This window comes from Polyodon spathula, chromosome 22 (assembly GCF_017654505.1).
Source record: "Polyodon spathula isolate WHYD16114869_AA chromosome 22, ASM1765450v1, whole genome shotgun sequence".
In the NCBI taxonomy this organism is placed as follows: domain Eukaryota; kingdom Metazoa; phylum Chordata; class Actinopteri; order Acipenseriformes; family Polyodontidae; genus Polyodon; species Polyodon spathula.
Window position 1 is genome coordinate 21,970,466 of NC_054555.1, and position 25,090 is coordinate 21,995,555.

The window sequence follows — 25,090 nt, forward strand, 5'->3', positions numbered from 1 at the left end:
AATAGAGATGAATAATGAATGAATTATTTGAATAAATGAATAAATAGAGGCAAGGAAAGCTTTTAAAGATACCAATGACACCACTGAGTTCTCACTTGAACCTGTTACACTTTGTCACAATGGTTTTCCATTTAAACATCTTTGACTCTGAGATACACTTTTGATAGATTTTATGTTATTAATATGTTGTGTGTATGGTGTCTCTTATGGTACAAGCTCATTCATGCAGTTTGGTAGGTGGTTCTTCATGTTCAAACTGTATAAAATCTCTATTATAATAAGGGATAGCCTACACATGACAAATCAGTAACAGTTGTTGCTTGATTTCTTACGTGTGATTTATCATTTTACACGTGCAGTAATAAAAAGACGATCAAAACTGTGCTACCTAGGGGTCGAGAGAATATGTATTAAAAGTACCCCTCTTATAGAGTAAGGTGCATATTAAAACACAGCCTATTACTGTAAAGTATAAGTATAAATGAATCTGTTAATGTGTTAAGTAGTATTCTCTGGCATTGGCTTACTTTAGAACTGTTATTTTCTTCTTAGCGTATAAAGGTCTTTTATAGACCATTCTTGGAATTCGTAACCAGCTCAAGGTGACTGGAAGCATACAGTAGCAGCATGTAGTAAAAGGGACAATTTAATTTACAAGCAGGCAGTGTTGGTTTACCTAGACTGAAGGCTCTGCTTACAAGTGAACTGTGCTAAAGTTTAACAACCTGAGATTCCCATTCTGTGAGGAAGTATAGTTGTGTGTGTGTATGTGCCTTAAGGGTCCCAAAATCCTACAAGCTGATATGATGATTTGTTTAACTTCGATAAATCACCAGGAACCAGGCAGTGCAATGAATTATTCTTCTTAATAAAGGATGAACTCCCTTATAAACCACTGGTGCAAATACACAGCTAATTGATTATATTGACAATGTTCGTAGTTTTGGGAAAAAGAGGGTGCTGGATCCCTCATGTTAATCTTTTCAATGCTGTGTCATAAGACTAATGTGTATATAAATGTGACAGAGACAGAATGATTCTTGGTGATACCTGTGTAAAGGGAACAGAGTGCCTTGGACTGGATGGCCAGACAATTGATTCCCAGGGTTAGAAGGAAGATAGTCATCTAGAAAGGGGGTGGAGCTACGATACACTAAATTATCGACCCGGAAGGGAAACAACGTGGCAGACATAGATTGTGGTTGCACTAGTTAACCAAGGGGTCATGATTGACGGTACAAAAGGGGGCATAGCGAAGTGATTTGTTCCTTGTTATAGTTAAAAGCTGAACCAGAAGGAGAACCTGTATTGTAATCATGAGTGTTTTGTTTGATTTGTTTGTCGTGTCTAACGAATACTTGTTTGTTATTATTAGACGGCTAACATGATCCGGAGCTGTCACTAAAGACCAGCACTAAACCGGAACATAACAATGCACTTTGCTTCACGATAAACTGTATTTGCACTACGAGCACTAGAGCACGCACTGTGGACTGGTAATTGTGTTTGTGTGTAGTGTGGGTGTAAAAAGATTGGGACTGTTATTATTTTCGGGACCAACCCTTGGATTACAATGAAATAATACACGCCGCTGTATTGCTTGTTATAATTATTATTGACTGTGTTTTGTGTCATCAGACCATTGGATTTACAAATAAAATATCATTGCAACTCTATTATCGTTGTCTGTCTATTCATTGATCACTGCGGAATTCCTGCACCTGCATACTGTTAACCACTTTGCCAGAGTAAAATATGAAGAAATACGGAATATTAACAAAGTAACCCTGCATAGTTACTGCTGTATAAACACTAAGACGAATTTCACATGTGTATTTCTGATAACATTTACATTCTAAACTAGACAATGTAAACAAACTGGCAAGTAAACAGAGAGCTCAGAAGGCTAAACTAAGGTTAATCACACCCCCTGTGATACCTTAATGGGTTCTGGAATTTTTAAAACATAGATATATATTATACATTTTGTATGCATTTATTTATTTATGTATGTATTTATTTATTTAGGTATCTCAGTGTACGGAGTGTGGATGAACTTCAGTGCTTTTGAAAAATGAGTTGTTTAATAGAATTAAGCCTACATCATAATAGTGTTTACCAAATATACAATTACATGCTTGAGGTGGAGAAATTGTTTTGAATTTACTTTCTTACAAGGCCAATAACTATAATATCAGAGATTAAAGTAGTAATTAAGTTGTTTTTATTACAAAAGCAATAAATAAAACCGGCAGCAGAGCAATTACTGAGTCTAGTGTAATTAGCAGTCTGACTGTATTTCTGTTTTAACAAAAGTATTAACAGTAACTATGAGGTCTAAATGTTGTAATATAAAAAGAGTTTCAAAGGGCTTAAGGCTTGTAACTCCCTGTGTACTCCGGAAGACTCTTCAGGGCAGAAACATTACACCGATGACAGTGAAACACGTTACTAGACTTACCTGACGAACCTGACCCCGCATCGCCATCTAGTGGAAGCTCGCAACAATAGAGAAAGAGAAAAGAAAGCACAACACCAAGCCAACAGAGAGGGCACTTGACTGCAATCAACATCTTACCTGAAGTAAGAAGATAAGGTTCCACCTCCAGAAGGATTATAAAGAGTTCCTGGACTGTGTTATGGTTACAGGACATGACAGTGCAAACCAGGACAGTGCAACCCTACCACTGTCCACCAATGTTGTGCGACCCAGGACCAAGCAACCCCACCCCACCCCATGACCCAGGACCAGGCAACACCACCCCACCCCACGACCCAGGACCACAGAACCCCACCCAACGACCCAGGACAGCGCAACCCCACCAGCGCTGTGTGACCCAGCACACCGCAACCCCACCCCTCTCCACCAATGTTGTACAATCCAGGATGGCGCATCCCCACCCCACCCCACGAGCCAGGACCGTGCAACCCCATCCCACCCCACGACCCAGGACAGCGAAACCCAACCCCACTAGCGCCACGTGACCCAGGACAGCACAACCTCACCCCTCCCCACCCCAAGACCCAGGACAGCGCAACCCCACTGTAGCAGGTGTAGATTGCATTGCAAAAAAAACTATATTGTAAAGCGTTTCACTCTGCTAGAATCGATTGTGAGAATCCATGTTATAAAACTGTTTATATTTTTAACATTGGAATGCTACTCATAGCCACAAGGTCCTTCCAGGCATCAGTAGGCTTCTGTGTTCAGGCTGTTAAAAAGAAGCAAATAAATTCAACATGTTGTTTTTTTTTTAACCAACCACTTCTAAAATCTTGCTAGGCAATTATAACCAGGCAGTTGCTTAACTTTGAGTGTAAAAAATGAACAAGATTTTAGAACACAGCATCTTTTAAAGTATTTTTTTTTATTTTATTGTATAAGTTAATGATTGTCTAAATGCAGTTTCTACCCAGGAGTACACTTAAGTTTCAATTTTGAGGTAGAAACACAATATTTTCTAAAGTTATAATTCAATCTTAAGGACATTGTAACTATGCATAACAACATTGGAATTATGTATATGTATCACATGTATTTACTAAGTAACTACTATGTAAATACACAGTAATTAGAGACACTTCCTGTAAAGTGTTACCAGAAAAGGGTATTGCTATTTGTCTTTATATAACTCATGAGTTAAATCATTGTAATCCGGGGTAGTTTAGTTTTTACCAGCGTCAAGGTGTTATTAAACAAGATTACATTCTGAGGGGTGAGGGGTTTTATCATAGATGTCAAAACACCCCTCTTCTCTCTTCTTGCCCACCCGCCCTGTCACACGCTACACAATGACCATAATAAACGCTGTGCATGTCCATGAATTTTCTCCAAACCTTTTGCCTTAGATTAAAGAGGGAGTCTGCAGCTCCAAGCACATCCATATCGTTTGTTAAGGTCCCAGATTTTAATAAAAAAATAAAGTCATTTATGTGTTATGTTACTATGACAACCGCATCTGTCAATGTGAATTTGTGACAGGGCAACAAGATTTTGAATCCCAACGAAGGTCGTTGGCAGAAAGATTCCACTTGCCGTATATAATTAATGGATAGTGGTATTGCCATGGAGTGTTACAAGGTTAAAGTGGAACTCCATGCAACAGCAGTGCCATTGTCACTATTATACTACAGCTTTTTATAGTTCTTGTTTTTTTTTTTTATCTCCGGCTGGGGATGACGGTATAGTGGATGCGATCATACTGTATGTCACACTTCACACGTTTTTGCATAACTGCTTATCCAATTGTCATGAAACTTGGTAGTAAAACTTTATGGCATAAGTTATTCAGAATATAATAGTGTAGCTGTTTAAACTATTACACTATTATACTTTCCATCAACTTGCCACTGGCTAAAAAGAATACTTACATAATACCAAAATTGATCAAACGTAACAAAAAAAAACAATTGTGGTATCATTTCACAATGCTTCAATAAGTAGCTCTTTTGTGAACAGGAAGTGTAATACAAGTACAGTATGCATAAAGCACAACTTACGCATCATTTCCAAAAAAAAAATAAAAATAAACAGATTATAAGGAATCAATGAATGATGTTTACATGAAGTAACATATCATATTAAATACAGTACCTACCTCCTGGTATAAGTTCTGCTGCATGAAGTCTAATGAACAATGTAGAACAGAGCAAACGTTAAATCGTTGACTGTCATGAAGTAAGAATGTAAAGTTAAAACTACAAAACATGTTTTCATTTTTTAATGTATTAAACCCTGTTCTTCCTCAGTGTTGATAGTCAATGTATCTTTAGCACTCATTTCAACCATTAGGTTTGTTATTGGCTCCTTTGTGGAGTGTACTGGTGGAGCAAGCTGTAATGGTTTGTTGTGATTTACTGGTAATTCTGCTGCTTGTGTAAAGCATGCTCTTTGTCTCGCCGCTAGCAGAGCCAGAGGCTTGCGTGTGGGCCTCTCTCTGCAGGTAGGTTGATGCATGCTTGTATTGCTGGTGGTTATCATTGTCCCTGTGCTGTTCATGTAATTTAGTCTTTTATTGAAAATTGTGAATTTTTACTTCGGTAAAAAGTAGCCAGACAAAACTTTTATTTTTTATTTTTATTTTTTTTTTTTCAAATCAGACTGAAATGTATTGCCTGCAATGTCGTTCATGTTCCATTTGCTTATTAATATTAAACACAGCAGTTTATGGATAATTATACCATGACCGCAGACAATACTGCATTGTATGATATTTTTGTAAAATACCTCTACTTTGTAGTCTTTATATTAATCCAATTGAATAATGAAATATAGTTTTAATACGTGCAATGGTGCATTCCAAACACCTCCGTTACCCATAGCTACAGTATTGGTACAGTATCACCCTGAACTTTTAAGAATGCCTTTTTTCTATCTGTCCATTGCTAATTCCTATTCTATGCTATTTTTGTAATACGTTTTTTTCATCATACTGATGGCTCTAATATAGAATTTACAGCCATGGCGGGTGATGTATGTTAATAACTGAACTGCTGACCTATAGAGTAAACAATGGAAGAGCAGTGGTTGAATAATCTTAGATAATGGACAATTTAGAAATTGTACTTATTTTTAGCAGTAGTATTTTCAGACCTCGGCTAGAACTGCTACCCCAATAAGAAGGGGACAGTGCAGGTTCAGTCTGCAATAAAGCACTTCAGTGATGCTACTCCACAGCTACAGTACAGCTACACTGTATCTCAGTTTTAGGAATATGGAAACAAGTATTTGTTTGTTTATTTTTTTCAGATTAAAGGATGTTTCTAAAACAGTCAACCCAGATAGCTTCACCCAGCCTACCCCAAAGTACAAAAATATGTATTTTTGAACATATTTATTTATTTATTTATTTATTTATCTATTTATTTATTTGCTCTCCTAGGATGCAACCTGGTAAATAGAGCAACAGCAGTCCATGTAGCCCATGGGAAAAAAAGAGGCAACTTTGTAATGCTATAGCAGGTAGCTGAGGCCAGTTTACATAAACGTTAGGGCCAGACTGTCCCAGAAATAGAAAAAGAAGAAGAAAAAACACACATACACACACAGCGCTTCTTAGAACTGCGACGCGAGGTAATGGGGCAGACATTCAAGTCAATAAACAGCACTGTCAGAAACTTGCTCTTCAAGCCAAGTGGAATTAAGAGGGTCATTCATAATTATTCAACTGTTATACATGCACGAGGCACAGGGAATGATCCGACTTTATTCAGAGTTGAGGGCTTTTGAACTGTTAGGGATTGTGGTCTGGCAACAGTGGCAGAAAATTCTAAAGAGCCTTTTTAATGCTGTTTGTGGTACATTGGAAAACAAGCCTTTAACGTGTAACACTTCAAAATAAGGGGTGGCGCTTTAAATGTATTTGCATATACTAAAGTATTTCCTATTGAAGTACAATAAAGCAAGCGTTAGAGCACAATCAGACTTTATATCCATAAGACTAGTCGAGTAATCTCCTGAATAATCTGATGTTTCTACAGTGGAGGTCCCTGGATACTTTTTTAGTCAGTGTCTGGTTTAAAAACATTGTGCACATGAACGAAACCAAGTTAAATCATTTGTGTTTTTCAAGTTCTATTTGTTTTACTGTGACAATGTCGGCCACTACTGCCAGTCAAAAACCTTCACATTTCCTAGGAAAGCACTTTTTAAAATTGTATTCACATGAGCAAGCAGTGTAACTCAGTCTCAATATTTATACATTCAATTAAACCATTGTCTTTTATCTCTAATATACTCTGCTGTTCATTTTAACTGTTCTTGTGTTGGGGCAGTTTATTTCTAACTGAGTGGAATTTGGTTCTTTTGAAAGCAGATTCAGTATGAATGCTCAGTACCCTTTAGTTTGTTTGAATGGAATTGTCACGGAAGATGATGGTTTTCTTGCCTGGTTGCTACCTTGGTAATGTCATGAATGCAGGCTTTTAAAAAGTTACCAGGGTTAGGTGGGATCCCTGAGTTGCTTATCTGGTAAATGCATGACCGTGCGGCATGGAGAGTGAGTCATAAAGCTAGGGGAGTGCAGGTTTGCATCCTAGCTGTGCAAAGTTGCTGGTCTTTGTTTGGGAAGCCGAAGGCAACCTTGTATTGGCTCTGGAACTTCCGGCAAAATCGGTAAGGAATGTTTCTCATCCCAGCACTACAGCTGACTCAGTTGCAGGGCTGGCATTTGACCTCCTGGTAGCTCGCTGACATCCACTGTCAAGCGCCTAGGTGTAAAGAAGCAATTGGCTTGGATACTCCTGTCCTTCAGTTCCACTGTGGGAAAATGCCAGCAGTGACAGCCAGGATGGCATGACTGTTGTTCCAGAGCTAGATGTGACCATTCTTCAGTGATTATTACCTCTAATTCATTGCGCAGTAAAGTTTATTATCCAGAACAGTCCATCACTTATCAGAATTTTGAATAAAGATACACTTGTAAAGGTCTGTCACATCTGCTGTTTTGCCCATCATGCATGACTGAATAACTTGTATATATTACAGAATACATGTCAGGCATTACATATGAATAAGTGTTAACGAGTATAAAAAATATTTGTAATTAGCTGTATAGTTCCCATAAGTATACACCTAAGAACAGTTTAATTTCAAAATGCAAGTACACATATAAAACAATCCAGACAATGATGTAGCAGAAACCAAAACAAAATATTATCAACTCACAAGATAGTACAAGGAGGACAACAAGACAAATCTCGTTGATATGCCTACCGGTCTATAGTACAGTGGCAAATGAACTGTCCAAGAAGAGAAATGATATATTTACATTCGACTCCCCTTGACAAGGAGTAGCACATCTTAGCCACAGGACACATTCCACTTGTTTAGAGAATGATCCAGATGTGAGATGTATACATTTTTTTCTGATTGCCAGGAGGAAAGCAAAGCCCAGTTCCCTTGTCTTTGTTTTCCAGTTAAAAGCATCCACTCCCACAATCCATTTCTTGCGGGCTGTCCAAGGCTAACAGTGCCTAGATTTCTCATAGAGGAATGGAGAAACTAATCAAAAATCCATCAGGATTTCCTGCTAGTCTTTCCCCTGCCTCATTTTCTCCCCGTCCTAAAATTGGATGAGTGTAGCGTTTAGCGGCAGCAGGGCTCGCAGTATAAATTGCGCTGCCTCGCATTGCGAAAGGTCAAGCCAGGTGACTTGATGAAGTGGATTGACCTATTGAATAGTGCTTCACTCCATTTAAGAGCAGCCAATAGCACCCAGGCAGAAGGTAGAAGAGAGCATTCTGCAGAAGTGGGGACAGAAATGAATTTATTGTTTCCTATTACAGGACTGTTCAGGCTGATTACAGTGGGGAAAAGCAGGAATATTAAAACTTTGCAATACCCTTCTTTACATAGCTTAGAACTAAACCTAGTATCATAGGTCCCCGATATGAAAGGATTTTACTGTACTTATCTTGATTGGATTGGAGTGTGTACAGAAATACTGATTGATCAAGCTTAAGCCCTCATTCAGTGTTAGGGTTTTACACTGGCTTTATACTCTGCTTTAACACCTTGGAGTAAGTTGTATGGCCGGTATCAGAGACTACTTTTCTTAAAATTCACTACACATTATTCAACAATAGAACAATTGGAAGAGTGTGTTACTAAAACAAAACATTAAAAAAATATATTTCAACATAATCACGACTGTTTTGATATGCATCATACATCCTGGGTAATAAATGAGCTGGCAATATAAATATCTAAATTAATGCTCTGGGTGTTCACTAAGAGGAAGAGAATTTCTGCAATAATCATCACTGTGTATCCATATCATGCTCCCTCCTATAACAGTGGCTTGTGGGAACCAAAAATGAGGCGGGAGAATGATCTGGGTACACTAGGAAGCTCATAAGAGCTGATTTGAGACCCATGATATGTGAATATGAAAACAATCGGTCTTAGGGTTATATAAACTTTTGAACATGTTATTATTTTGTAATCCTCCCAGGGAATCTGCTAACTGTACAACAGAACTCCAATATCCCTGAAGAGGATAGCATAGCAAAAGCATAGAAAGGCAAAGGGTCATGTGGTTCACGACATTGTGAGATTCCAATTCTTGCTGAGATAATATAGAAAGTGTTGTAGGTCTAATGCTATACAAGTGAAGCAATTTTCAGATCGCTGACAGCAAAGCCTTGAGCAGACATGTTCTATTTGCCTTGCTGTAGCAAGCAGGGATCCACCATTGAAGGTGTTGTCTGTAATTTACAAGATGTTGGAGCTTTTTCTACAGTGTTTCAAACTTCACAACTATTTAAGCCTACATGTAAGGTACATTCCATTAACAAACACAACAGTGTATCATTTTGAACACCTCTAAAATCACAATATGGAAAAACGTACAGGTCGAGAATTCTGCATAAACTATTACAACGACATACATTATTAAAGCTTTCCCCTTTGGCGTTTTTAATGATGCATAACTGTAATTTATTTACATTTTATTAAATTTAATACACAGTGAACTGTGATGAAGACAGGACGAGGGCTGATCATGTGATAATGGTTATTGTGGTGAGACAGTTTTGGAATTGATGATTGTCTGTCTGGTGTTCCACAAGTTCATTTAGAATGTCAAAGGCTTACTCCTGCAGTTTTAGGCCTTGTGTAAAATTCCTGTAACTTTAATTTCAGTTCAACTAACCGGAGGTGTTAAAGCAAGCAATTAAAATGGAGGCATATTTAGCAATGGGGTTAATGATTTGCTGACCTGGCAGTCAGCCGTGTGACAATATCCTAATTATTTGAAAACTAAAAGTCATTATGCATTGGAATGGCCTTAGAGCTTCAGGATTGATCTCTATCCACTCCAATTACTAACACAGCACTGCTGGTAAGAAATTGGGTATCATTTTAGGAGCGCTTGATCATTCAAACCAGTTTTTAGTTTTCTGTACTACTTTTAAATATGTTACTCCTACCTGGACTTGTAATTGCGTTTAAGAAGTATTTAATAAATAAATCCATTCATTAACACTAGAACCGTAACATTTATACTCATACTGAAAACCACTGGCAGTCATCATGACGGTTCAATTTTAAACAACATCAATATTAAAATGAAAGACAAACTATCGGATACAACTCAAAAGTTTTATTCAAGCACATCATATCAAACATCTGCACAGCTGAAACATTGTATTGAAATGAACAATTAAACATAAAAAGGTTTATTTTTTAACTTACCACATATAAAGCACTACTTCATAAAATGAAAAACTATAATAAAATAAACATTAAACAGGTATATTAAACATTAAACAGGTACAAAACTGTAAAAACAAAAGTAGTTTGTAATTTTAAAGCAAAGTAAAATGTTTTCTCTTGCACGTGTCACCCGGTGCAGCACAGAATGCAGGCTGAGCTGTTGCACTCTGCTGCTTTGCAGTTTTCTGATCGAAATAGTTCTGCTGAAGCGCTGTGGCTCGCTTCAAGATGAAATCTCTCTTACTATTATTTTCCCCGTTGCATTCCTTCTACAAAACAAAATAATTGATGGCTGCCAGGTCCAATAGAGATAACAACAGGCTTGTACATAAAAATAAAATAGAATATTGTAGGTCATATTCAAAATAAAAACATGTATTGTAAAAAGGTTCTAGGTAGAGGGCAGTGTCCTTTTTTATTTTTGCGATCCTGCCTTTCAAATGCCATCAGGGTATTTAATACATGTATTTAGGAAAATTCAAGAATGGACAACAGTGTATCTTTCACACATGCAGTGTAACTTAAAATTTAAAAGCGAAACCCATCAAAATGACTGCTGTGGCGGTTTTAGTGTTAATGTGTTGATTTCAAAACCAGAAAAGCTGTCCTTCCCTCACCTTTACGATTCAATATCACTCGACGGCAAGTAACTTCCACATTGTGGTTCAAACGCTTACTGGCATTTTTACTGCTGTACTGCTGTACAGAGGCTGTCAACTGATATTTCCATTGCTTGTTGATCATATGTAAAGGTCAGGACAGATTTGAAATCAACACATTAATGAATGGATTAATTTAATACCTGCCAATAAATATTTCTTAAAGGCAAATACTGGTCTTATCAATACTACTACTTCTAATAATAATAATAATAATAATAATAATAATAATAATAATGTTTGGTACACAAGGTGTATTGTACATATCCCACACTGGAATATTAAGTCACTATGTCTACTGTGGGCACATAATAGGCTCATAAAGAGGACAATAATTTAGATTTCCAGAGAGTGCTCAGCATTGGCAGTTTTTTTCTGACTGTACATTCCTCTCATTGCTGTCAGATCACAATGTTTCTTAGACTGTAGGCTTGTATTATTGAGGTCACATTCAGGGCAATAGAAAACTGAAGATACCATCTTTTTTCCCCACATAAGCCTTTGCATTAATATGTTCTTTTGAATGAAAAATAAGAAAGCTGTGTTGAACAGCTGTGTGTGAAATGGCTTCTGTTGGTAACTAGCTGGCTGTTTAGTTATTTGAACATACACACTTCCTTCCAAGCGCACACACCTTTTCAAAGAGGAAAACCAGGACAGATGGTGAGCAGTTCATTTATTTAAATATATAAAACATTCTAGCAGTCATGTCAGATATTTTAGTCACATCATTTGTACGGTAAAGATAAAATGATAAATAAACCTTGCAGATGCTTATTGGTAAGAAAATACATGTGGTACAATTGTTTGGCCAAGAGTTGCAGAGTTGTACTTGAGGCTTTATAGTAATGTTTCCTTCTTATTTACAATGTTATCACCTGCTGTTTCAATAAAAAGAACAAAAATACCACTAGCATATTTTGCATATTCTAAAATTGAACTAGATATAAAACAACAGCATGCCCTTTATATAATTATTGTGTAATATGTAATTTATAAATATTAGGTATGTAAGTGGATACAGTTACCTTATAACACATGATTTAAATTCATAATATACCATGGAGTCCCTGGGATTCAACAGTAGAATTATGAAAGTGGTGTGTGTACTATAATTATTGAAACACAACTAAAAGTTTTACATTGGACTATTAAAAAGTCATTAAACACATTAGCACTGTATCCTTTAATAACTGATGTGCTAAAGTTGATACTGTGTGTTGCATTCTCTATTGGCATCATATTGTGGAGAGGAGAGAAAAAGAAAATAAATCCACTGCAAAAGGTTCTGATTCTAATGGATTTTAAATCATTACGGGAAAAAGCGTTTATTCCACACTAATATTTAGAGCATGCCTCTCTCAGTATTACCCTCCAATGTGGAGTTTGACAATTTGTGAGTTATATTGAGAGGAATGTTTAAGAGAAACTAAAGTACATTGCTCACTTGTTTATAAGGCATTCCTTTTTATTGTAGAACCAGTTATAATTCATGTGTCCCTTAATGCTATTCCCCTAGTATACTTGTTGTAACAAACCCTGATATCTTAAATACAGTGTTATAATATATATATATATATATATATATATATATATATATATATATATATATATATATATATATATATAATATTATTATATATTATAACTTACTAAAAGTAAGTTTAAAGTATTAATTTCACTACCATTTCAAAATCTTTTACCTCACTAAACCAGGTAGTAAATTCAGGTAACACTTTACATTAAGGGGGTGATGTAAGTATAGGCACAGTGCAAATAATTGCACATGTAAAATTAAAATTGCATTGCAGCCAGGCAATTATTTTGCACTGCGTCCTATGTAAACTTAAAAGCAATGCAAATTACTCAACATGCACAAATAATGATCCGCAATTATGATAATGAACACATCGGTCTGTTTAGAGGATGCACTTGCAGAGTTAGGAGTACAGAGAGCAGTAGTCGCTGTATGACATTTGTGGAACACGAAAATACAAAGCAAAAAAAATGTCAGAGGTGGGGCAGCAAAGTCCTCTTGGCGCATTGAAAAAAAAGAAAAGTTTTCGGAGGAGCTGAGAGTCTTTATGGCTGAGGTCACTCAGCATGAAATGGAGTTGTTTGGAAAAGCATAAGCCAACATCAGTTATGTGAGTATCCTTAAGAAATGATATGTATTGGCCTGCTCTTTTCAGCATGACATCCAGAAATGTTGCTAGATGGACTGATCTATCCCTCCAGACATTCGAGCTGTGGTCTGAAAGGAACGAGAGGCTTAGTAGTGCAAAGAACAGGACTTTCACATGTGCAGGGATAGCGGTCCCTAGATTGACACGGGTGTCTAGCGCATCCCTCAATTCAGTTATTACGTCTAGGATGACCTGCGAAGTGAGACGATAACACAGTGTAACAAAATTTTTATTTTTTTTTGTTCCTGGGTAGCAAGTGTTATTTCCTAATTGCTTATGCCTCAAAAGTATAGAAAATGGCTATTATTCCCCACAAACTTTGCTGTTGTGACCAGGACAGTGATATTTAAAAATATCACTATTTGCAATGAGAAAATGAGCAAATGTGTGTCTTTTCGTTCACATAAAGTCAGAAAAAAACAACATATGAATCCAAATTAACATGTATTTATACTAAAGTAATACAAAGATGACTACAAAAGATTTAGAAGTGAGTAGTTTTTCGAGATTTACGATTATACTGCATATCGCACCACGTAAGAAGAAGTGTAAAGTTTTTAGGAGGGTCAGTAATTGCTTAAGGCAAGATCCAAACATCACATTATAATGTTTGCACCCGTTTAGTAGATCCCACCCAATTCCATGCTCTTTCTTCTTTTGAATGCATTTCAATATAATTAATTGATTAATGGTGGCAAATGCATATTTGATAGTGGGTGCAGAATGCCAGGTGATCACTATTCTTTATATACGCCGCATTTTTAGCGACCAGGTAAAATCAGACTTTACGATGACTAAACATGATTTGCGGCAGCATTATGGGGCTTTTACACCCACAAATCACTATCCACGTATCCTTACATCTCTAATTACTGTGTATTTACATAGTAGTTACTTAGTAAGTACATATGTATTTACCAGGGCTGTGTTGAAAGGTTTGAAAGTTTGTTCGTTAGCCAGGAATTCAAAGGTAGTGCTAAACCTTCGAAAGTTTGCTAGGCGGCATACACACACTGTATGTTTTTTTCATTTCTGTCTCTGTTAACAGAAATCATTTGACAATGTGTGAATAGCATAAATCACCTATAGGGATTGCTTCACTGCTGTGGTAGAATATGTATGAAACACTAACACTAATCATTTTTATTTGAAAACTAAGAACCCCCCAGCTCATGTTATTTAAAGGTGGAACTTTCATTTCTTCATTTGCCATCTCGACAGCAAAGAGTTGTATAGCATAAGCTGTACGGAAAGAAATTCCTTGAAAACCCACTGCTATTGGAATTTTTTTTTTTTGTGAAATGTCCTTACGACCAAAAACATATATTATTATTATTATTATTATTATTATTATTATTATTATTTATTAGTAGTAGTAGTAGTCTACTAGTAGTAGTAGTTGTAGTAGTAGTATTAAAGTAGTAAAATGTGACTGATCACCTGCTTGGTATGGTGACTGTTAAGTAAAGCTTTGTTTTACCTAAGTCAGCTGCAGTTCTTTTTATTGGCAACAGTAAGGTGCTGTTGCAATGCAAGCTTACTGTACATATCGCAAGCAGCTGTACACAAACAACAAGTTGTTTTTTTTAAATTACATCATGAAAACATGATTACTGTTCTATATAATGCCATTGTAAGCTACACATTAATGTTTATTCCATGTATATGGATTACTTGTAAGATGATAGGACTTTCAATCAAATATATAGCTATGGTGACTTTACCACACAGTAAAAAAAAAAAAAAAAAAGTTTTACTAGTTTTACTAGTTTATCTTTACAAATTGATATAACTTAAAATTGAAAAAAATGCTTAGAAACTTAAAATAGTGAGTTTGCAAAATTTTACCACCTACTTCGATCCTTAACTTACCATCATGCGTTAACTGACCTCACTTTTCTCAGTTAAGACAACATCCTCAAAAATACAATGTTAAGGAATCCTTCTCAAAAGTGGAACTGTACATACATTCATGGTCCTTTCCATACTATACTCGCTATCCTTAAAAACATATATGGAGAGGAGTCATCTTACAAAGCACAAATAATGCTAAGCTTATATTAAGAATGTATTCGTTTACATTTTTGCTTCATCTCAACTGTTTTGATTACAGATCACCTACTTGATGAGGCACAAGAGATCAACTGGTCTACAAGGTCTTGCTTGGTACTTGAGAGAGAATATTCCAATCTCTTCAAGATTTGCTTGGTAATGTTCAATTGTTTTCTTATTAAAACAATAATAATGTACATAATGTGATATATATTGGACAAAGTTCTTTTTACAAATTTATGATGTTTGACTTAATTTTATTTTTATTTTTACATGTCAGTCAATCTAATGTGTGTTTTGTTGTATTTTGTTTTTGAATTAGGAATCTGATCTAGAGGAGGAATAAGAAAGGGAGCGAAAATTGGCATCTTAACAGCTGTAGAGAATGATCTCCCCACAACCCACTCTCAGCAGAACATCACGAATGCTGCAGTGATACTGCAAGAGGAAATTGTCATGACAGATCTGGGTGATTTACCAAATGCGGTTGCTGTGCTCTTCAGCCTCCTGTATACACTAAACATTGATTACCCAAAGCCTTTGAAGCACACCTTTGAGGTAATTCAGAAGGTTTTTATGCATCTTGGAGAACACTGCTCAGAAAAAGTTCAGAGTTTTAAAAACAGGCTTCTTCAGTAGAAAACAGAAGCCTGTCTTTGCTCAAGTGTAGATGCTGCTTGTAGCCTGAAAACTGCTATACAGTTCTATTTTTGTGAAGGCTTTGTGTTATATAGGACTTATTTTTCTTTTTTCTTGTAAATTGTGTACAAAATGAAGGAAGCCATACAGTTCATATTTTATTTTAGAAAGAACAATAACAAAAACCATAAGGCTCACTGTTCTATAAACCAGGGGATGCAACTTTTGGCACTTCCATTCCATTGTAAGTATTTGTTCAAATGAACCCTTAATTCAGTGAGCTTCTGCAGCTGGGATAATTAAGTAATTAAATAATTAAGGGTCAATTAAGTGAATTTAAGTGTTGAATCAAAGTTTGGAAGTGGAATGGAATAGAAGTGCCAATGGTTGCCTAGCCCTTTCTATAAAGGTTTTAATTGGAGATATATAGCTCTTTGAGCTAATATACAGAGCCTATACAAAGTCTACACCCCCTTGAACTGTTTTCACATTTTGTTGTGTCAGTGCCTCAGAGTTTCATGCATTGAAATTAGATTTTTTTTTCCACTTGTCTACAAACCATACTCCACACTGTTAAGGGGAAAAAAGTTTTTATAGTTTTTAAGTTTTTTTTTTTTTTTTTTTTTGTAACAGCTTTTTAAACAATTCACTACTGCATGTCATGCTTTTGAACCTTGAGAAAGTCTATCCTAGTCTTTTGTTTCAGTGAGGCAAAAATATGCTTGCTGGGTTTCACTAAGTAACTGCCTCAGGAAGCTAATTTAATAGAATCGGTATCTTTCTGCTGTCCATACAAACTCATGAATCATCACATTTGTAGCGCTGCAGTATTGGTGTCTACTCCAAAGGTTTTTGGGGTCTCTTCTACCCCATTGTCGTGATGTCATCATCATGGTTACTGTTGTCCAATTTGACGCTAAATGTGATAAGTTCTAGACTGATGTGTGTGTGTGTGTGTGTGTGTGTGTGTGTGTGTGTGTGTGTGTGAGTGTGTGCAGCACAGGTATTAAGTCTACATTGGCAATAATGTACTGTATTTCAGGGAACCGCGGATAATTGAAGTTGCGGGTGAATGGGGTGTGGATACATCAGGTTCTACTGTATAACACTACAGAGTAAGTGTAAAAAGCTGTTTCCTGGTACTCAGTCACTTCCTGTGTTGTTGGGTCACATGGTTGGATTGTAATAAGTACATTGAAACTGACCCACCTTCTTTTTGTGTAATAAAGTTGTGTAAAAAAAAGTAATTAAACAATTAAAGAAAAAAAACATATCTGTAACACAAGAAAAGAGTGGTTATGTTGCGAGTGGCAAACATAATGGATTTTAACACCTTGGTTATCGCTCCTTTAAGCTATTGAAAACACTAGAGGAAGGTGCTTAAAGCTTCATTCAGTATCTATCCAATTTCCAGCTTTCCGTCACATCGAAATGAGAAATCGTTCATGACCAAATAGCTGATAACAGGGCTTGAGGAGTCAGCTTTACTTATCACAACAGAGGTCACCTTTATATAGGAAGGACTCCAGTTAACTGTGAGGTGCTCTCTCTACTTTTTTCATCTTCAAATGGTTACATTCAAGGCAGTTTGGGTTTTTATAAAACCAGGTTTAATTGTTAATTTATCAGTTGAAGCCGCTTGTGCAAGTACTTCATAAGTCACTTTATTTAAACTTAGAAAAAACATGTTGGAAGTTTTGGTAAGAGTTAGAAACACCTGAAGAAACATAGTAAATGACAAACTTTTCAATGTCTTCAACTTTGAGTGGAGTTTTGTTTCATATAAACATATCACTGGGTGATGTGGATTCCACCCCAAATGGTAAAATGGTTCCATTAATAGGAATGTGTGTGTTCTGACTTTGCACGTATCAGGTCAAATGGGCAAGGTTTCTTTTAGCATTTCATATATGTAATATAATAAAAGTTAAGATTTCTGCTCTGTGATGTTATCATCATCTCTGGGGGAAAACAGGCAAGTTTGAATCAGACAGTTAATGTTGTCTGTTTAATCCCCCAACTACAGGTACTAGGTAGTCTTTTTACATTGCAATGTACAGTAGTTTGCAGATTGTTTGTGCATTTATGAGTCTGTAATCCCTTCTTTTGAACTGATAGTTGATATCTAACAGTAGTTATCCAAGTCTTGTATATGGGGTGGTGGATAAAGGACTGGTAAAATCAGAACAAACATACTGAAAAGTAATGTTTGTACAAGCTCCTGTAATATCGTCTGGTTTAAATGCGTTATTAATATTATTGTGCTTCGTGATTACCTTTAGAGTCAGTGCTTTCCCTCAGATACTGTAGTAACACTTGATAATCTCTGTTGTAACAGATCACTTGTGTATTCCTTGTTTAACTTAATACAAAATACAAATCCTTCTTCCATCAGTGTTATATTAGACAAAATGTTTGCCTGCTTGACTTTATGATTAAGTACATGATAGTATATGCATGAATTACTTCAATTTATTCTGCCATATAAAAACTTACTTACGACTTACAGTTGTATACAAAAAATACATATCAAGAATTACAGCACAATTAAGAGCAAGATACAAAATACAATGACTTCGGTCCTAGCAAATACAAAACACAGAACAATTTGATATCCCTAGAATGTGCTATACATTCAGATACATGTGTTAAAGAATTTCTTTAGCAAGTTTAATTTGAATTAGACAAAGAGTCTTCAGTGTAAGTACAAAAGTAAGTGTGAAGTGCAGACAGACAGTAGCCTGCATACACATCCAGCTCATGAATAACTGACCCTAAAGAAGGTACTTAGCAAATTGAATCAAACCTGGATAAATGGTTCTGTAGATACATACATGCCAAAGGAGGTACTCCCACCTCCACTATATATTCAGCAATAATAATAATAATAATAATAATAATAATAATAATAATAATAAAGCAATAAAAGTAGTACACACCATGACGCCATACACATCTGGATGCATTACAGTGGCCATTTGCCACACCTTTAGATTTTACCTTGCTCCCTTATCCATTTCCAAGTTTGTGACCCTATCCCTTAGAGAAAAGTATTTTGATGTCATAATCAGGTGCATAAATGGTGCGTTTGTCATATATTGTTGTTCCCTAACCAGTCTTGGGAGATCAGAATTAGACATCACTTTTTGAAACAGGGTAAACCCAATGTATCACAAGGCCTATTATTTATCCTTTAAAACTCAAGAATCAACAACAATGGCTCCAGTACTAACATACTGGTCTCTCTAGACATGACTTTCAGGAAACTGTCCAACTGCAAAGTGTTTAAGATATCCTGTAACTCACTGCTACATGCTCTGCACTTGACCTTTGGTGGCATTGATTTATTATTATTGCCCCAGTTTCCTGCCATTTCTGCAGTGTTTGGGCTTATTTTCAATATTAAAAAGTGATTGCATAACTGCTGTATAGTTGAAACAACTCTTAACCTCCTTGCAGACCCCAGTGAGAATCCAAACAGCTTTGGGTAGATAATAAGGCATGCTGAAAGGAATTGTCTTCAGGTTCAGGACAGGCAGTCTCTTAAATGAATAACTACTGTATATAGGGTATTATTTGAAAAGAAGTATGCAAGGAGAAAAAAGTCTTTACCTTGTAAAATGTTTTTACGTAATCACAAGAGCCATTTAGCTTCTATTAAGAAATAATAAGAATAATTATTATTTTTTTCCACCCACATAACACTTGAAGAATAACATGTAGAACCCTGACCTCTGATTAACACCATTAGTGCAAATATATAAATATATACTCTTGGAAATTCTATCTTGTGATTGGTTAAAACCTCATCATAGGAGAAAAAATAGATTTAATTATTGCCCTCACATTCTTACACCACCGAGCAATAGTCTCACTCAGGCATGCATATAAGACACACAGTCGCATACATGTAAACTTGCATGAAGTGGATACCATGCATGCATATACGGGGGTTATAGAAATGATAAACTCCTTCCATAACACAGTAAACAGGGTGTAAGTCCACCTTCGGCAGCCCAGGCAGCACTGATTGGATCTGCAAGGTGTTTGCATTGTTTGAGACTGGATCAGATCTTGCAGCTTTTCTGTATTACAGAATACATGTCAGGGATGCCATCAGTCATGCGAGGAACAATCCATTTACACAATGTGTGTTTCCTCTTAATTTGCTCATGCCGTTTTAGAATGTGTATAAGGTGCAGGACTAAGCATGCAATGTACAGTATATGGGCACACTGCAGCTTTGTCACTTGATGAACTGTAACTATAACCTAGCTCACCAAACAGCATACTGTCATCTCACTAGTTTTCATGCATAATGATGTTTTTTTTTTTTTTTTGTTCACTAAGAAAAGGCCTATCTAAAATGTAAAAGACTCTTTGAGGTCTATTAGGACTCGCCTTGCTGAGGATGGGGGGAAATGATGAAATTAAAATTCAGCCCCAGCAGAAGGTTGCAGCGATTGGACTTGCGGCTCCGTGCATCGATCTGTTCTAGCATTTGACTTTCAACCATGACAAAACTGTGGGCAAATTAATTGTTCTCCAGGATATTAGGCATCAGAGTCTATTAATCCTCTCTGGAGCTGGGTGCAGCATGAATACTAATCACCCTTCAGAGCTGCAGCTCTGTCCTCTCTCTCTCTCTCTCTCTCTCTCTCTCTCTCTCTCTCTCTCTCTCTCTCTCTAGGTTTTAGCCATCTTGCTTTGGATCAAGGAAGTAAGCAAGGCAGCAACAAACCAAACATCCTCACTGAAGATATGTCAGCCTTCCTTTGTTTCTGTTATGCTATTTTAATGAGGAAAAAACTAAACACAATGAACTCCACTTAACACTGAAAAACATTTTAAAAGGGTTACTGGAAATATCAGATATTATGGGAATGGTGGCTTTAATGCATTAAGTTTCCTCTGGAGGACAAAAAAATCTGTATTTATAGACACTTGTTTTGCATCCTGTTTGTGTGCAAGCATTTGCAGACACTGGTGCAGGGTAACCCTATAGATAACTCAGTGGGCAGGAAGGGATTCAATAAGCACACAGGCTAATTAGAATAGAGCATTTTTATAGGGCGGCATGCAAGACAGCCAATATTTGGCGTATTGATTGCCAAAGTCAATTAACATTGATTGAAACATAAGTGACCTGCTGCTACCAGTTATTAAATACATTAACATTCCATGTGGTTTTGACATTTCATTTGACTGCAGACAAGCAAGGGTGAAAAACAACAGTGTAGGCTTTATATTATCCACTTCTTATTAATATTCAATGTGGTTTTCAGATTTCATTTGATTGCAGAAAAGCAAGGGTGAAAAACAATGGTGTAAGCTTTATCTAATCCACTTCTTATTGATATTACATGTGGAAGTATAAATGTGAAATTCTAGCTCATTTTAATATGAATGTACTGCATAGTAAAACATTATCCAAACTTGGATTTCACTGAAGCCCCCCAACCTGTTCTGCTGATGTTGATACATCTAGCAGTGCATGTTAGTCACTTTGTTTCAGTCTGCAATAGTACCCTGTGTCAATAAAGATATTCACATAGCTGCATGTGTCATTATATTTTAATACAGATGTATTATTATTATTATTATTATTATTATTATTATTATTGTTATTATTATTATTATTATTATTAATAATAATAATAATATATAATAATAATAATAATAATAATAATAATAATAATAATAATAATAATAATAATAATTTGTTGTATAGAAAATGCATAGACTATATATGCATATAAGTACTTAATATACTGATGTACTGGATTTCATTTGAATGAAATCTTTTAATCAGATATTTAAATATATAGCTCAGATATTTTTCAATTGGTAAAAAAAAAAAAATGTCCCAGAATGGCACTAAAAAACATGTACAGTGTTAAAAATAAATAAATAAATAAATAAATAAAACAAAGTTGTTGTTTTTTTTAATTAGTTTTAAACCGTCCAAAGTGTGGATCTTGTAAACCAATTTGAACAAAAGTAATACATGTTTTTACTAAAGCATAATACAGATAGTATTGCTAATTTTAGACTAAATGTTTGACTGGATTAATGATACATTATTTCTGACATTTTAATACAAATGCAGGCATTTGTATCGTTTTACTTAAACACATGAGGAATAAAGCAATCTGAATTGTTCTGAATCGTTTATTTTATAGAGCTATTTATTTTTACAATGATTCTGGGACTGCTAAGCTCTTAGACATTAGGTTTGGTTAAAGAGATGTAAAAACAGCTTGGGCTCTAAAAGCACTTTAAATCAATCAGCAATATGTGTGTTTCTTCACTGACAGGTCCTTCCTATTTGAGGTCAAATGGAAGTCATTATTCATGCAGGGACGATCCAGTTGTCAATATCAAAAGTAGGAATGAAATACAAAGTGTGTAACAAGCATTAAAATCGCACTTAGTAATCTGCAAATTGTCATGGTATATTTATATAAAGGATGATAACATTAATAATAGTAAATGGGTCATTCGACAGTTGCAGTGGCTATCTGTGTCCGCTCCATTGAAGGGATGCAAAAGAGTTTTCAAAATGAAAACAATTAAAATAAGTCAATGTGTGTATCTTGAGAATGTAGAGTCTATATATAATTAAATGTGTTATTACATTCAATTTTTGTCAGTTTACATTTTTCCCCCCACATATAAGCACACTGGGGTATGCAAATATCTGTGCAAATACAAGCCCTGCCCGTGAGACAGACAGGGAAGGTTATCAGTGTTTCCAAGTCTCAGGAGAAAAAAAAAAGTGGCACTGCCTTTCAAAACAAGCCCAAAACAAGTGAATTCATGTTAGAGTATGGGTGTTTATGCAAGTTCCAACCAGCAACTCTCAAAACAAGCCCAATTCCACTTATTATAAGCGGACTTGGCAACTGTGAAGGTTACCTCAGTCGCCACTTTCAATTGGACAGCAGCGATCAGCACATTCAATTCGTTCATTTGCAATTTTATTTGATCAGTTCGAGAGGGCATCAACAACTTGTTGGATGTTGTTGCGTTTTGGGTGATCGAGCTGGCTCTTGACATTCAATTCGCCAACTATATTTACTAACATGGAGGGCAGACACGCGTTGTCTTTGGACATAGTTGGGATCAAAAAAGGACGGGAATTAGTTCAGTTAGACATTTAAGCATCAAGGGTATTCTCAAACAACTGCATTAATACTATAACAAAGGCATAACACAGTTCATGGTACAGGTAGTGGACTTCCACATAGGTGTGGCTCACGCGTTAATTAAGCAAATAACATCCCAGCATGCTTAGGGTCATGTATAAAATGCTGGACAGGCCTGGTTGCCTATAAGTATGGCTAGCATAGCTGCAAGAGGAGACCTCAGTGACCTTGAAAGAGGGGTGATTGTTGGGGCGAGTTTGGCAGTGATCAGTGATCAAGACAGCTCAACTTGTTGATGTTTCACAAGCAATGGAGTCTAAGGTGATGTCGGCATGGAACTCCAAGGGAAAGACATCATCAGCAAAGGGCAACAGTGGGCGGAATGCGCATACTCCAGGATTGTGATATCCGTGCATTAATTTAAAATGGAAGGCAAAACAGGTGAGCAACTGCAGATCAGTTGACAACAAATTTCAACCTGGGGCGCGAGCAGCCAGTTTTATTAAAAACGGTCCGCCGAGAACTCCACAGCACATGATACCATAGTGGCCCAACGCCCCATTAAGTGACTTTACATTGGTGTTTCTATTTCTTTGTCCATTACCTGTAAGTGGTTTTATACAGCACTGTAAACCCACAAGAGATATACAACATGACAGACCAGACACAGCAAAAAAACAATAATTAAAAAAACGCCCGCATTGCCATTAAGGTGAACTACACCTCTGCTAACCATAAAATCGTCCATCAGCCACTACTTTCTGCCATCTTGGAATCCACAGTAACAACTGACCTGCTCTCTTGCAATATTTATAGTTAAGAATAAACACAATCATTAACATTTACAGGTGAAATGCGGGTTTTAATATGAAACTGGGAGATTTTCCTGTGTGTTTCGTCATTAGCACAAGTAAATGAGATTTACCCTATCCCATTGGCTGTTTTTTTCATCCACAAACCTGATTTACCCGAGTAATTCTCCCAAACATGCACTTGCATCGACATTTCATGCGTAAATTGATCCTCACAGAAAACCCATAATAGCTAGTAAGAAACTCAAAATTACATCTAGACTATGACATAGCAATGAAAGACAATTTCTCTTATGGTTTGCAATATACAGAACTGTTCATTTAGCAGCTATTCAAGTTAGAGAGGTTTACAGATCTCATACAAATATACCGAAGAGCTTCCTCTGTAGATATATAGATCACAGAAAGAAGGAACTTAATCTTCAGTCAGAGACTGGGTACAACTCGGTACCTAGCACTTCCAGCATCTCACACAGAAGAGTCGAGCGTGTTCACAAAAGCAGATATATAGTATTCTCTTTCACATACTTTACCTTATGGTAGAATAATCCACACCACTTTTCTGAAGCAAAACTGATTATTAAGATAATGTGTCCTATCGTGCAGTATATCATTTCTAGATGGCCCACCTAGAAATCAAATTGGGTACATTATAACTGATCTATTGGGTTTGTGAATTCCTGCAGCATGATGTTCTATTACTTGTAAGACCATGGTGCATCTTCTTAATTCATATAAACCAGTGTGAACACAATTACGATGATGGCATAGTTATTTATGAAAGGATATCACTATCATCCATGTGTACTGCTTAGATACCCACTTCCCTGGTGATGCACCATGGGGGTGTTTCATACCTATGGTAACCCAATGGAAAATAACACATGGAAAATAATCCAATTCTGCAACACATGTCTGTGTTGTACCGGATATCTTGATTTCAAATCAGAATATGTTTGATTTAACAATTTTGAGACCAAAGTAGCAAACAGAAGGGCACGGCAGGGTTATGCGTTTATTTTGTTAGCTGCAACCACTATAATACATTTGGTACCTGTAGATCTTTACATGATTACCATGTGCCTGATCACAACTGTTTCACCTTCACAAAACTAACACTGTAAATGGGATTACGGTTTAAGTGGATTTTTCATTCCAGTAGTTAAAAAGGCATTTTTCTGATGGGCACATTCTCAGCACTGCTTTTACTTAATCTCTACAAGCTGAGCATCTTTCTTTTCTCACTAATACAAATTAATTGGGTTATAGAATCAATGCACTTCATCTTTAAATCTCCTCTCTAATTGAGCAGTTATTTATGCCAGTGTGAACACAGCACGCTCATTCCGCATGATTTGGAGCTAAACGCACTGTTACT